General features: G+C 43.2%; 2 non-coding genes across 2 annotated transcripts; one reads left to right on the top strand and one right to left on the bottom strand.

Moving 5' to 3' along the window:
- The first annotated feature begins 2,728 nt into the window (after positions 1 to 2,728).
- On the top strand, positions 2,729 to 2,810 carry trnas-cga (transfer RNA serine (anticodon CGA)). The gene has a single exon. It is a non-coding gene; the product is annotated as a tRNA-Ser (tRNA).
- Positions 2,811 to 9,872: 7,062 nt separating this feature from the next.
- On the bottom strand, positions 9,873 to 9,946 carry trnat-agu (transfer RNA threonine (anticodon AGU)). The gene has a single exon. It is a non-coding gene; the product is annotated as a tRNA-Thr (tRNA).
- Between the last annotated feature and the right edge of the window lie 2,298 nt (positions 9,947 to 12,244).

Here is a 12,244-nt window from a genome sequence, read left to right as displayed (position 1 = left end):
TGATCATCTGCAAAGCATAAAAATCTGATTAAAGTTTTGACTGTCTCTCGGTAACCACGTCAACATCTCCTTCAGTATGAAATAGAAAGTTATCGTTTGATTAATGGTGAATAAAACAGTCATTCATCTACCAATAGGGTTTAATTAGTTTCATGTCATTAATTTAATAATTTCATAACTCTTGCGAAAGTTAATTCCTTGACTTGGAATCGAACTCATGAGGTGGTCGGTTGAGTCGGTTGAGAGGAGATTTGATCGAAGTGATAAAAATCATGAAGGGTTTCGAAAAAGTAAATAAAGAGAAGCTGTTCCCATTGGCTGAAGGGTTGAGAACCAGAGGACACAGATTTAAGGTGATTGGCAAAAAAAAACAAAGGCGAAATGAGTAAAACTTTTTTACGCAGCGAGTGGTTATAATCTGGAAGGTGCTGCCTGAAACGGTGGAAGCAGAATCAATCGTGGCTTTCAAAAAGGAATTGGGTAACTACTTGAAGGGAAAAATTTGCAAGGCCACGTGGAAAGACCGGGGGAATGAGGATAACTGGATTCCTCTGACAAAGAGATGGCACGTTCTGGATGGGCCGAATTGACTTCCTTCTGTGCTGTAACCATTCTATGATTCGATGATTGGATGGACAGAGCGGTCTAATAGGATAGGCGATCTGTTGTGGGGAGCAGGGAAACTTTCGACTGGTTGCACGGCTGTGTTACTGACGGCTCGTTGGTCGCGGATTATGGTTTTTACTTTGGGCGTTTCACTAATTGATATGTGAGAGGTCCGCGGTTCAAAATCCCGGACAAGCTCTCCTGTTTCACTATTTTCAGTGGAAATTCATTCATTTGTTTTCCACATCTTTTCAGCGTTGCAGAATACAGGATTGATTTAATTCGAGAGCATGTTTGACGTTCAGTGGCTCGAATGCAGAGCGTTTGTCGACGCAACACCACATCGGGAAAGGAAAATGTCTCAACGTGGTGTGCAGATTGAAGCTGAATGTGAATGTATCCCTTTTCAGGCGATCTCATAGGTGCAGAAAGAAAATCCTCCTTCATCGGCCGGGAATCAATCCCCGTCTCCTCGGGTGGCAGGTGAGAATTCTACCAGTGAAACAGCAACGTCCGGACGGTAGCGGCTGCATGTGTCCAGTTGGAAACCTGTCTGAAAGAACATATAGTCTCACAAATCTCCTGTGAGTACCCTGTGCATTCTGATTTAAAGCCGTGCATCAAAGGCGCTCGCAGCTGCGGTAGTCGAGTGGTTCAGACGTTAGATCTGAAACCCAACGGGGTATTCCGGCAGAAGTTGGAATCGTGCTATCGGCGCTATTGTGTAAAGTTTTGTTCAATGCTCAAATAAATATGACCTGGAGATAACGGGCTGCAATTCCTTCCCTCAGAGAGATACTCCACCGCGGCAGATCATTTTAACTGGGAGCCCAGTGGTCACTTGCAAAATATCAAGATACGTGAAGGGAACTTCACAATATTCCACAACTGTCCAAAACTGGGCACCGCACTTTATAAAGGATGTGAAGGCGTCAGAGAGGGTGCAGAAACATTAACTGGAATGGTTCCAGGGATGAGGTCTTCAGTTACGTGGGTAGACTGGAGAAGCTGGAGTTCTTGCCTTCGAGCAGAGAAAGTTGAGTGGAGATTTGATAGAAGTATTCAAAATCATGACGGGTTTAGATAAAGTAAATTTAAAAAAACTGCTCACGTTGGCGGAAGGGTCGAGAACCAGAGGACGCAGATTTACGGTGGTTGACAAAAGAACCAAAGGCGATAAAAGGAAAAACTTCTTAAACTAGCGAGTGGATATAATCTGGAATGCATCGCCTGAAAGGGTGGTGGAAGCAGATTTAATCCTTGTTTCTAAGAGGAATTGGATAAGTATTTGAAGGGAAAATATTTGCAGGTATACGGGGAAAGAACGGGGGAATGGGACGATCTGGATTGCACTTAAAGAGAGCTGGCACAGGCTCGATGGGCCGAATGGCCTCCTTCTGTGCAGTGACGATTCTATGATTCTATATCTCCCAATCTCCATCGTAAATGCTGCTAACTTGACGTTAGGTTTTTTCGATACTTTTATGTCTCTATCTCTCTCTGCCTCTGTCTCTCTGTGTTTCCCCCTGATGGACTTCTCAGGCAGCCTTGAACGGCCAATGCTCATCGAACCTGCGACACCAGCAGAGAACGGTAAAGATCGAAAGACTGAGACGGGAGGAAAACTAAAAATCCAACCCAGATGATGAACTCGCAGATAATATCTACACATTAATGTCTCTTCGTCCTCATAGTGAAAACATCAGTAATTTTATTCCAGTATAAAAAGAAAGAAAGTCTTGTATTTATAAAGCGCTTTTCACGACCTCAAGACCTCCCAAAGCGCTATACAGCCAATGAGGTATTTTTGAAGTGTAGTCACTGTTATACTTGTGGTAGAGTGGATAATCTGCGGATGCCGAGGGAGACAACAATGTAACTTTCGAGAAATTAATTCTGAAAAGTCTCACTTGGCATGACAAGTCGCACATTCAAAACGAATGTGGTAAAGAGAGGCTAATATTGTTGATATGAAATAGTTACTGTACAACTTCACATTGCTGTGCATCGGAATAGAAAAAGTGATTGGATGGATCGCAGGATGGCCGATCGGCTGTGGGTTGCACCGAATTCTGCACTGGTTGCACCCTTTTGGTAGCAGTAGCTGTTTTGTTTTTGCATAGCTGCGATGGCCGAGTGGTTAAGGCGTTGGACTCGAAATCTAATGGGGTTTTCCTGCGCAGGTTCGAATCCTGCTCGTAGCGCTATTTCTTATAGATTTGTTCAATGATCAAACAAATAAGGACTGGAGTTGACGGACCGTGTTCCCTCCCTCAGAGAGATGATCCAGCGTGGCAAATGCTTTTAATTCGGAGCCAATGGTCTCTTGCAGAGTTGCACGGCACGTGAAAGAATCTCGACCAAGCTCCATCTTAAATTCTGCTCGTTCGCAAAGCTTGATATTTATCCGATTTGTTTCTATACTTTAATCTCTCCCTGTCCCTGTCTCTTGACTCTCTGAATTTTCCCCTGATGGACTTCTCAGGTTTTCTTGAACGGCCAAGGATGATCGAACCTGCAACACCAGCAGAGAAGGGGAAAGATGGAAAGACTGAGACGGGGTGAGAAGCAAAGGTGCAACCCAGTTGATGTATTCGGAGCTATTGTCCACACATTTATGTCTCTTCGACCTCACAGTGAAAAAAATCAGCAATTTGAGTACAGTGCACTTATGGTAGAGTGTTTAAATGCGAATGTTGAGACAGATACCAATCGAACCGTTGCCATGGTGATGATCGAATCTAAACACTAGACCACAAAGAAACGCTGAAAATTATTTGGTGCGAACAAGCAGCCCAACGCGGCCTTTCCTACTTGCCTCTTTGTAATTCAGGTCATTATCGTGCCAGACAAGCTGCTCGCAAAATAATGGCATTTTCTGTTCAAACTACTATCGCGACAGAAGGTGATGTTCAGGCAATGACAGCACCAAGTGCAACTAGGCATGTACATGAAATGGAAAGTGAGGTAAAATACTACCACAAGCTGCTGATGGACATGTTTCCATTTCCAAAATTCACGAACCTGAATGCAGCTCCTGGGAAAACTGCAAGGCCACGCAGGTCCATCATGAATCATTTGAAGCAACTGGCAGTTTAAAGTGGCATCTCCTCCTGCTTCTGTCGGGGGTGAAGGAGAGACACCGTCGTTATAAACGTACAGTTTGATTTTGTACAGAACTGGACAGAGAAGGAGCACATATACTGGGGCTGTGAGATATTCTATATTATTCATATTTAACCACAAGTATATCCGCAGTCAGCAGCTGAAAAGAAGGGAGAGATAAGAGGCCTGAAAATAAACACAGAGCTGAATGAATCACGGAAGAGTGAAAGAAAAGTAAATCTTACCAGTTCTGCTGTGTTCCGTGCGCAATCTTGGGCGCTCCCCGATGGACTGATGGTGAGAATTTAATGCTCCCACCAACGAATGAGTTCGATTCCAAGTCAGCGAATTAACTTTAGCAAAAGTTATTAAATGAATTACATGAAACTAATTAAACCCTGTTGGTAGATGAATGACTGTTTTATTCACCATTAATCAAACGATAACTTTCTATTTCATACTGAAGGAGATGTTGACGTGGTTACCGAGAGACAGTCAAAACTTTAATCAGATTTTTATGCTTTGCAGGTGATCAAATTTCATCATTTTATAGATTGTATCTTAAGGGTATGATTAAAAGCTCAGTGCAGCTGTTGTTAAATTTAAAATGAATAGGAAATTGTCGCCTTTTATTACAAGAACGCCCGAACCGGTTCTACGATCAAGATGAAAGTAACGCAACGAGGAACATCTGATACAAAAATCCCCACCGTTTTGCTTTTCCAACATAAAGGGTGTGACATTTATTTTCTGAACATAGAAACAGTCTGGTCTCGCTCACTACAGAAATCTCCATGTCACAGCGAACCAGCTCTCCTGCAGCGAGTGCCGCCTCCCTTCGGGCCTTTCGGGGGCTTGTCTGCCAAGGAGAATTGTGATATTCTTGCTTCCAAAACATACATTGAAACCCTGGAACTTTGAGGCGAAGAATCCTGATGAAAAATCAAGTAACAGCTCGAACCATCAAACTTCCATGCTAACCGACAGCACCAATTAGACAGGCGAAGAGGTCACCTGCTAAACCAATAATTAATTGGGCTAAACTTTGAGTTTGCAGCGACCAATATAACAACTGTCTACAGTCAGTCCAAAATGAATGGTTGAAGCTTGTAGGAGTGAAAATCCAAACAGCCAGTCTTCACTCATAAACCAGCAACCATGAAGAAAAACATGCCGGAGAAATACTCGATTTCAGTGCGGTGACACTGGGCCAGAGTAAAGCTCAGTTAATATGATTGGTGAGTGGCTGGAGGGTGGATTTCGAACTCCTGACCGATTGCACTGTGCATTTTCCAGATCTGCTTGGAGCACCAATCCCTTTAATTCATCACTTACAATTCGATTCTCGGTTTCTTTTCGCTGATGCTTGGTGAAATTTTACAAATTGGAAGCGATCAGTGTCCAAGCTAACCACGTCACCGACATGCTCACAGATACAAAGCGGCCACACTCTGCTTCAGCAAGATGAAAGCCGAGAGCGATTTCACGGTCAAATATAATGGCTAACAAAACTTATTCAAAGAAAGTGCAGGTCGTTGAGTTGCCTTTAAATTCCTGATTGTTCGCATTGAACTTCTTCCCATTGCGTTTGAGAGCCACGTGGGGCGATTTGGGGACTTCATTTCATTTTATGCAGAAGTTTCAAATGCAGTTCAAGGTCAAAAGTCCTGGGACCACTGTTGTTCACAATTTACCGGTGCTGGGACCACTGTTGTTCGCAATTAATCGGTGTTGGGACCACTGTTGTTTACAATTTGTCGGTGCTGCGACCATTGTTGTTCACAATTTATCGGTTCTGGGATCACTGTTGTTCACAATTTACCAGTGCTGGGACCACTGTTGTTCACAATTTACCAGTGCTGGGACCACTGTTGTTCACAATTTATCGGTGCTGGGATCACTGTTGTTCACAATTTATCGGTGCTGGGACCACTGTTGTTCACAATTTGTCGGTGCTGGGATCACTGTTGTTCACAATTTATCGGTTCTGGGATCACTGTTGTTCACAATTTACCAGTGCTGGGACCACTGTTGTTCACAATTTACCAGTGCTGGGACCACTGTTGTTCACAATTTACCAGTGCTGGGACCACTGTTGTTCACAATTTACCAGTGCTGGGACCACTGTTGTTCACAATTTATCGGTGCTGCGACCATTGTTGTTCGCAATTTACCAGTGCTGGGACCACTGTTGTTCACAATTTATCGGTGCTGCGACCATTGTTGTTCACAATTTATCGGTGCTGGGATTACTGTTGTTCACAATTTATCAGTGCTGGGTTTGAGAATGCATACGGGGCGCCCTTTTAATAAAAATGCATATGGGGTAAGCTTTTAGTGGTTTATAGTGAGATACCTCCATAGCGAAGTAGCAGTGTGGTGAACCAATGGTTAATATAAGTAGCCCATTTTGCTAGCTAGAATTAGAAACAATGAGCTTCTTCTTTGACTACCTGTTTACGTTATTAATTTTCTTTATGTATAAGCCTGCCTTGTGTTAATCAAGCAAAGAGATATGATAAAGTTGAATTCTAGTATAAGTAGTTGTCATGCAGCTGCATTATTGAATGGATCTCCCTTTGCAGGCAAGGTCAAAAAACATCCCAAGCCAGAGATAAGGTAGCCTCCCTTTTCCTTGGCATACGCATGAACAAGTATTACCTGTGAGTGATCGGTCATTATGTCAGTTAGCATGGCTTGCCAAGACTCAGCTTATGATTGGTTTTAACCCCTTGCTACTCATGTCCCTCCTCACTCTGAAAATGTATAATTGTGTGGATCTGCCGATGTAATTTTGCCTGCTCTATGAGATTGACCAGACTCTGTCAAGAGTTGAAATCAATTCTATAGATAAGGTCAGCTGCAGCTAATAAATTGTGTTAAACTTTCAAGTGTTATTCTCATCAGTTATTGCTGAACCAGACTAAGGGTAAAGAAATCCGGTATCGTCAGGTTCACGGTTGTTCACAATTTATCGGTGCTGGGTTCACAGTTGTTCACAATTTATCGGTGCTGGGACCACTGTTGTTCACAATTTACCAGTGCTGGGACCACTGTTGTTCACAATTTATCGGTGCTGGGATCACTGTTGTTCACAATTTATCGGTGCTGGGACCACTGTTGTTCACAATTTGTCGGTGCTGGGATCACTGTTGTTCACAATTTATCGGTTCTGGGATCACTGTTGTTCACAATTTACCAGTGCTGGGACCACTGTTGTTCACAATTTACCAGTGCTGGGACCACTGTTGTTCACAATTTACCAGTGCTGGGACCACTGTTGTTCACAATTTGTCGGTGCTGGGATCACTGTTGTTCACAATTTATCGGTGCTGCGACCATTGTTGTTCGCAATTTACCAGTGCTGGGACCACTGTTGTTCACAATTTATCGGTGCTGCGACCATTGTTGTTCACAATTTATCGGTGCTGGGATTACTGTTGTTCACAATTTATCAGTGCTGGGTTTGAGAATGCATACGGGGCGCCCTTTTAATAAAAATGCATATGGGGTAAGCTTTTAGTGGTTTATAGTGAGATACCTCCATAGCGAAGTAGCAGTGTGGTGAACCAATGGTTAATATAAGTAGCCCATTTTGCTAGCTAGAATTAGAAACAATGAGCTTCTTCTTTGACTACCTGTTTACGTTATTAATTTTCTTTATGTATAAGCCTGCCTTGTGTTAATCAAGCAAAGAGATATGATAAAGTTGAATTCTAGTATAAGGAGTTGTCATGCAGCTGCATTATTGAATGGATCTCCCTTTGCAGGCAAGGTCAAAAAACATCCCAAGCCAGAGATAAGGTAGCCTCCCTTTTCCTTGGCATACGCATGAACAAGTATTACCTGTGAGTGATCGGTCATTATGTCAGTTAGCATGGCTTGCCAAGACTCAGCTTATGATTGGTTTTAACCCCTTGCTACTCATGTCCCTCCCCACTCTGAAAATGTATAATTGTGTGGATCTGCCGATGTAATTTTGCCTGCTCTATGAGATTGACCAGACTCTGTCAAGAGTTGAAATCAATTCTATAGATAAGGTCAGCTGCAGCTAATAAATTGTGTTAAACTTTCAAGTGTTATTCTCATCAGTTATTGCTGAACCAGACTAAGGGTAAAGAAATCCGGTATCGTCAGGTTCACGGTTGTTCACAATTTATCGGTGCTGGGTTCACAGTTGTTCACAATTTATCGGTGCTGGCGCCACTGTTGTTCACAATTTATCGGTGCTGGCGCCACTGTTGTTCACAATTTATCGGTGCTGGGACCACTGTTGTTCTCAATATGTCGGTGCTGGGACCACTGTTGTTCACAGTTTATCGGTGCTGGGACCACTGTTGTTCACAATTTATCGGTGCTGGGACAACTGTTGTTCACAATTTATCGGTGCTGGGACCACTGTTGTTCACAATTTGTCGGTGCTGGGTCCACTGTTGTTCACAATTTGTCGGTGCTGGGTCCACAGTTGTTCACAATTTATCGGTGCTGGGACAACTGTTGTTCACAATTTATCGGTGCTGGGTCCACTGTTGTTCACAATTTATCGGTGCTGGGTCCACTGTTGTTCACAATTTATCGGTGCTGGCGCCACTGTTGTTCACAATTTGTCGGTGCTGGGTCCACAGTTGTTCACAATTTATCGGTGCTGGCGCCACTGTTGTTCACAATTTATCGGTGCTGGGACCACTGTTGTTCACAGTTTATCGGCGCTGGGGCCACTGTTGTTCACAATTTATCGGTGCTGGGCCCACTGTTGTTCACAATTTATCGGTGCTGGGGCCACTGTTGTTCACAATTTATCGGTGCTGGGACAACTGTTGTTCACAATTTATCGGTGCTGGGACCACTGTTGTTCACAATTTATCGGTGATGGGACCACTGTTGTTCACAATTTACATTAATGATTTAGTCATAGGAATCGGAATTACAATTTCAAAATTGACAGACAGCACATAATTGGGAGCTGTAGTTAATGCAAAGCGAAAAATACAGGAAGACGTCAGTAAACTTGCAAAATGGGCGTGTAAATGGCAAATTAGTTTCAATATTTATTGTGTATTCCCTTGCCTTGTTTGCCCTCCCTAAATGCATTACCTCATTCTGGAGATTGAATTGCATTTGCCACTATTCTATCCACCTGTCCATTCCACTGATATCTTCCTGCAGTCCACAGCTTCACTCCTCACCATCAACCACACGACCAATTATTGCATCTTCTGCAAAATTGTTAATAATACCCCGTACATTTAAATCCAAATCTATGATCTGTGCTACGAAAAGCAGCGACCTAGTACGGATCTCTGCGGAACCCCACTCGAGACAGCCTTGCAGTCACAAAAACACCCGTCGACCATTGCTTCCTGCCACTCAGTCAATTTTGGATCAACTTGCCAATTTCCCTTGGATCCAATGGGCTTTTACACTTTTGACCAATCTGCCATGTAGGGCTTTGTCAAAAGCCTCGCGAAAATCTATGTAGACGACAAAACACACACTACCCTCATCCACCTTCCTTGATACCTCCAAAAAAATTCAATTCAAACGACCTTCCCTGAACAAATCCATGCTGACTGCCCTTCATTAATCCGTCCCTTTCTAAATTAAGATTAATACTTTCCCCCAGAATTGTGCTCAATACCGAGGTTAGGCTGACTGGCCTGCAATAATTCGATCTATTCCTTTCTCCCTTTTTAAACAACGGTACAACTTCAGCAGTCCTCCAATCCTCCGGCAACACAACTGCAGCCAGGGAGGATTGGAAAATGATGGTCAGAGCCTCCGATATTTCCTTCCTTGCTTCTTTTAACAGCCTGGGATGTATTTCATCCGGGCCTGGCGATTCAGGTGGAGTGATTTGGGGACTTCCTTTCCCTCTTTGCAAACGTTTGCACCGCAGGTGAAGATCACAAGTCTTGATCCAAATTCGGACGACTTCCGTCTTTGAACCTCAAATCGCGAAATGTACCCCGACCCCAACAAGCCCAGAAACAAGAACGTGTCTTCAAATTAACGTTTTGCAGACACATTCCATGAGAGGTCTGTCTGTTCAATGAAAGGGCGTTTTTGAACAGTCATTCGGTTTTCCGTTTCCTCCTGAACAAACACCACAGTGTTATTTTGTCACTCAATTCCACAAATTAGGTAAAATAACCAACTGCACAAGGCACTGCTGGGAGTTGAACCCAGGATCTTCTGTTTACTAGACAGACGCTTGAACCAACTAAGCCACAGGGCCAATTGATGACACTTTGTCTCCACTTCCTCTCATTAATATCTATCAGCGACACTTCACTGTCGGGGGTTCAGGCCGTTTTATCTCTGTCTGTTTCGCTTGTCCGTTCACTTGTGCATTCCGACACTGACTGGATTTCTCGCTGTGTTTATCTTTGTGTATCCATCAGTGCGTTGATACACGGATGATGATGTGTGATTGTATTTGTTACATTAAATAAATTCGGGGATCAGACAATTCTCGCTCTGACATTGGAGAACTATTGAGCCGAACTTTACAGCGAAGTGTTGTTTATTGTGGTGCTGAAACTAAAAAAAGCGTAAGAGGAGCAAAAAGGGAAAAGGAGAAAAACTTGTGAGGGAAAATGAGGACAACTCTCAAGGTTTTTCCAAATATATTAAGAGAACGAAGGAAGGCTTGGAGTAATGTGGGCCGCTTGAAGACAGATGGAGGTGATATTGCAATTGAAAATCAGGAAATGGCAGAGTTGCTAAATTTTTACTTTGCATCGGTCGTCACAGAAATGGATGAGGCTAACATACCAGAAACACGAGGAAAACTGTTAATAAATCAAGGGGTTTCGTTTTAGTAAAATAATGGCAATGGAGAAAATAATTAGGCTAAAGATAGACAAATCTCCACGACCTGATGTTTACCATCCCAGGGATTAAAAGGAACAGGTGAGGAAATTGTACATGCTTTAGTCATGATCGATCAAAACTCTCTTGATTTAAGAATTGTTATTTAATGAAGCGCATCTTGATTGGAGGCTTCTGTTTGAGAAAGATCTCGAAGTGATAATTGAGAGACCGAAAATGAAGTTGTTTGGCAGGAGCGCTGATGCTGTCGGTTGTTCGCTGCTCTCGTGTTGCACAATTATTGAGCGTGCGTTACTTATTTATAGCAGTATGGGCTCCAGAAATGACCAGGTTGTGAGTTCGAGCGTCTTCTAAAACAATCAAACCTTTTACTCCGAACATTTTGACTGGAGTTCAAGGTACAGCTGTTATGTTCAATAACGCATCTACTTCTTAGTGTCCCCATGGGAGCTCTTGGGTTCCTCCGGCCTGTCGTCTTGCAATAGCAGGTGCCAGTTTACTTGTTCATCGGGGGAGAGGGGGCTTTTAGCGGCAGCTCATATGGCAAAGGGGCCGGTACGAGATCTTTAAATCTAAAGAACCAAACAAACAATTCTTCTTTTCGTTAAGCCGATATTCATCGGTTGGAAGTTTCGTGTTGGCAAAATTTGGAAGGGAAATATTCTGCCTGGTGTCACTGTGCAACGGGTGAAATTATTCAGCTTATAGATGTTAATACGCTGAAAGAGCGAGAGGCTTTTTCCAACTCCCGTGTGGGACAAGTTCAGCATTTGAGCCGCTGGGTAAAGTGTTATTTTAATTGGTGCTAACGAATGACAAGAAAATTGGCACAAACGAGAAGAATTGGAAACTCACGAGTTCACTGTCCATGTTTCTTACATCATGTTCAACAGGAACAAGGATTCTCCTCAACACGTTGCTGAGAATTTTATCAAACGGACCTCACCCTTGCTCGCCGGCTGCAGGGATAATTCAGAGACCTCCCATGAATATGTACGATGGGAGCTTATATAGTATCGAGCATGGGTAGCTCAGTCGGTAGAGTATCAGACTTTTAAAGTGGGCAGTGAGCTGAAGGTCCAGCGTTTAACTCCCTGTCCAGGCTCCAAATTTCGGAACAGCTGGCAAGCTGTGACTTTGTAACGGGAACTGCGATGTGTTGTCAAAGTTTCGATAGTATCTTGTTTACCAGGGATGGGCAGTAATGCGCTGTCTGAGGCGGTTCCCGATCAGGAATTCAACTTTACTGTATTAGTTCACTGTATTAATTTCGCAAAACTCATTCAACTCTGTAAAAAAGACGAATACTTGTTCAAATCGCCATTGATCAACCAGTAACTTTCTGTTTCCGGCTGAAAGAAATGCTAACTTTTTTATGCGTTAATTCACCAGGCCGAATTTAGGGCGTTCAGAGGGGAAGTGAAAAAGGAAATGAGAGGCAAAGAGAAATATGACTATAGACTGACGGCCAACATAAAAGGGAATCCAAAAGACTTCGACAGGCATGTAAACAGTAAACGGGTAGTAAGGGGAGGGGTGAGGCCGATTAGGTACGATAAAGGAGATCTACTCATGGAGGCAGAGGGGATGGCCGAGGTAACAAATGAGTATTTTGCATCTATCTTTACCAAGAAGACAGAGTCTCAGCAAAGGAAGTTATCGTTGAGATACTGGATGGTCTAAAAATTGATAAAGAAGAGGC

Source organism: Heptranchias perlo, chromosome 20 (genome assembly GCF_035084215.1).
Source record: "Heptranchias perlo isolate sHepPer1 chromosome 20, sHepPer1.hap1, whole genome shotgun sequence".
NCBI lineage: Eukaryota > Metazoa > Chordata > Chondrichthyes > Hexanchiformes > Hexanchidae > Heptranchias > Heptranchias perlo.
Note: the sequence above shows the minus strand (reverse complement) of the source record. Positions and strands in the feature narration are given on the sequence as shown.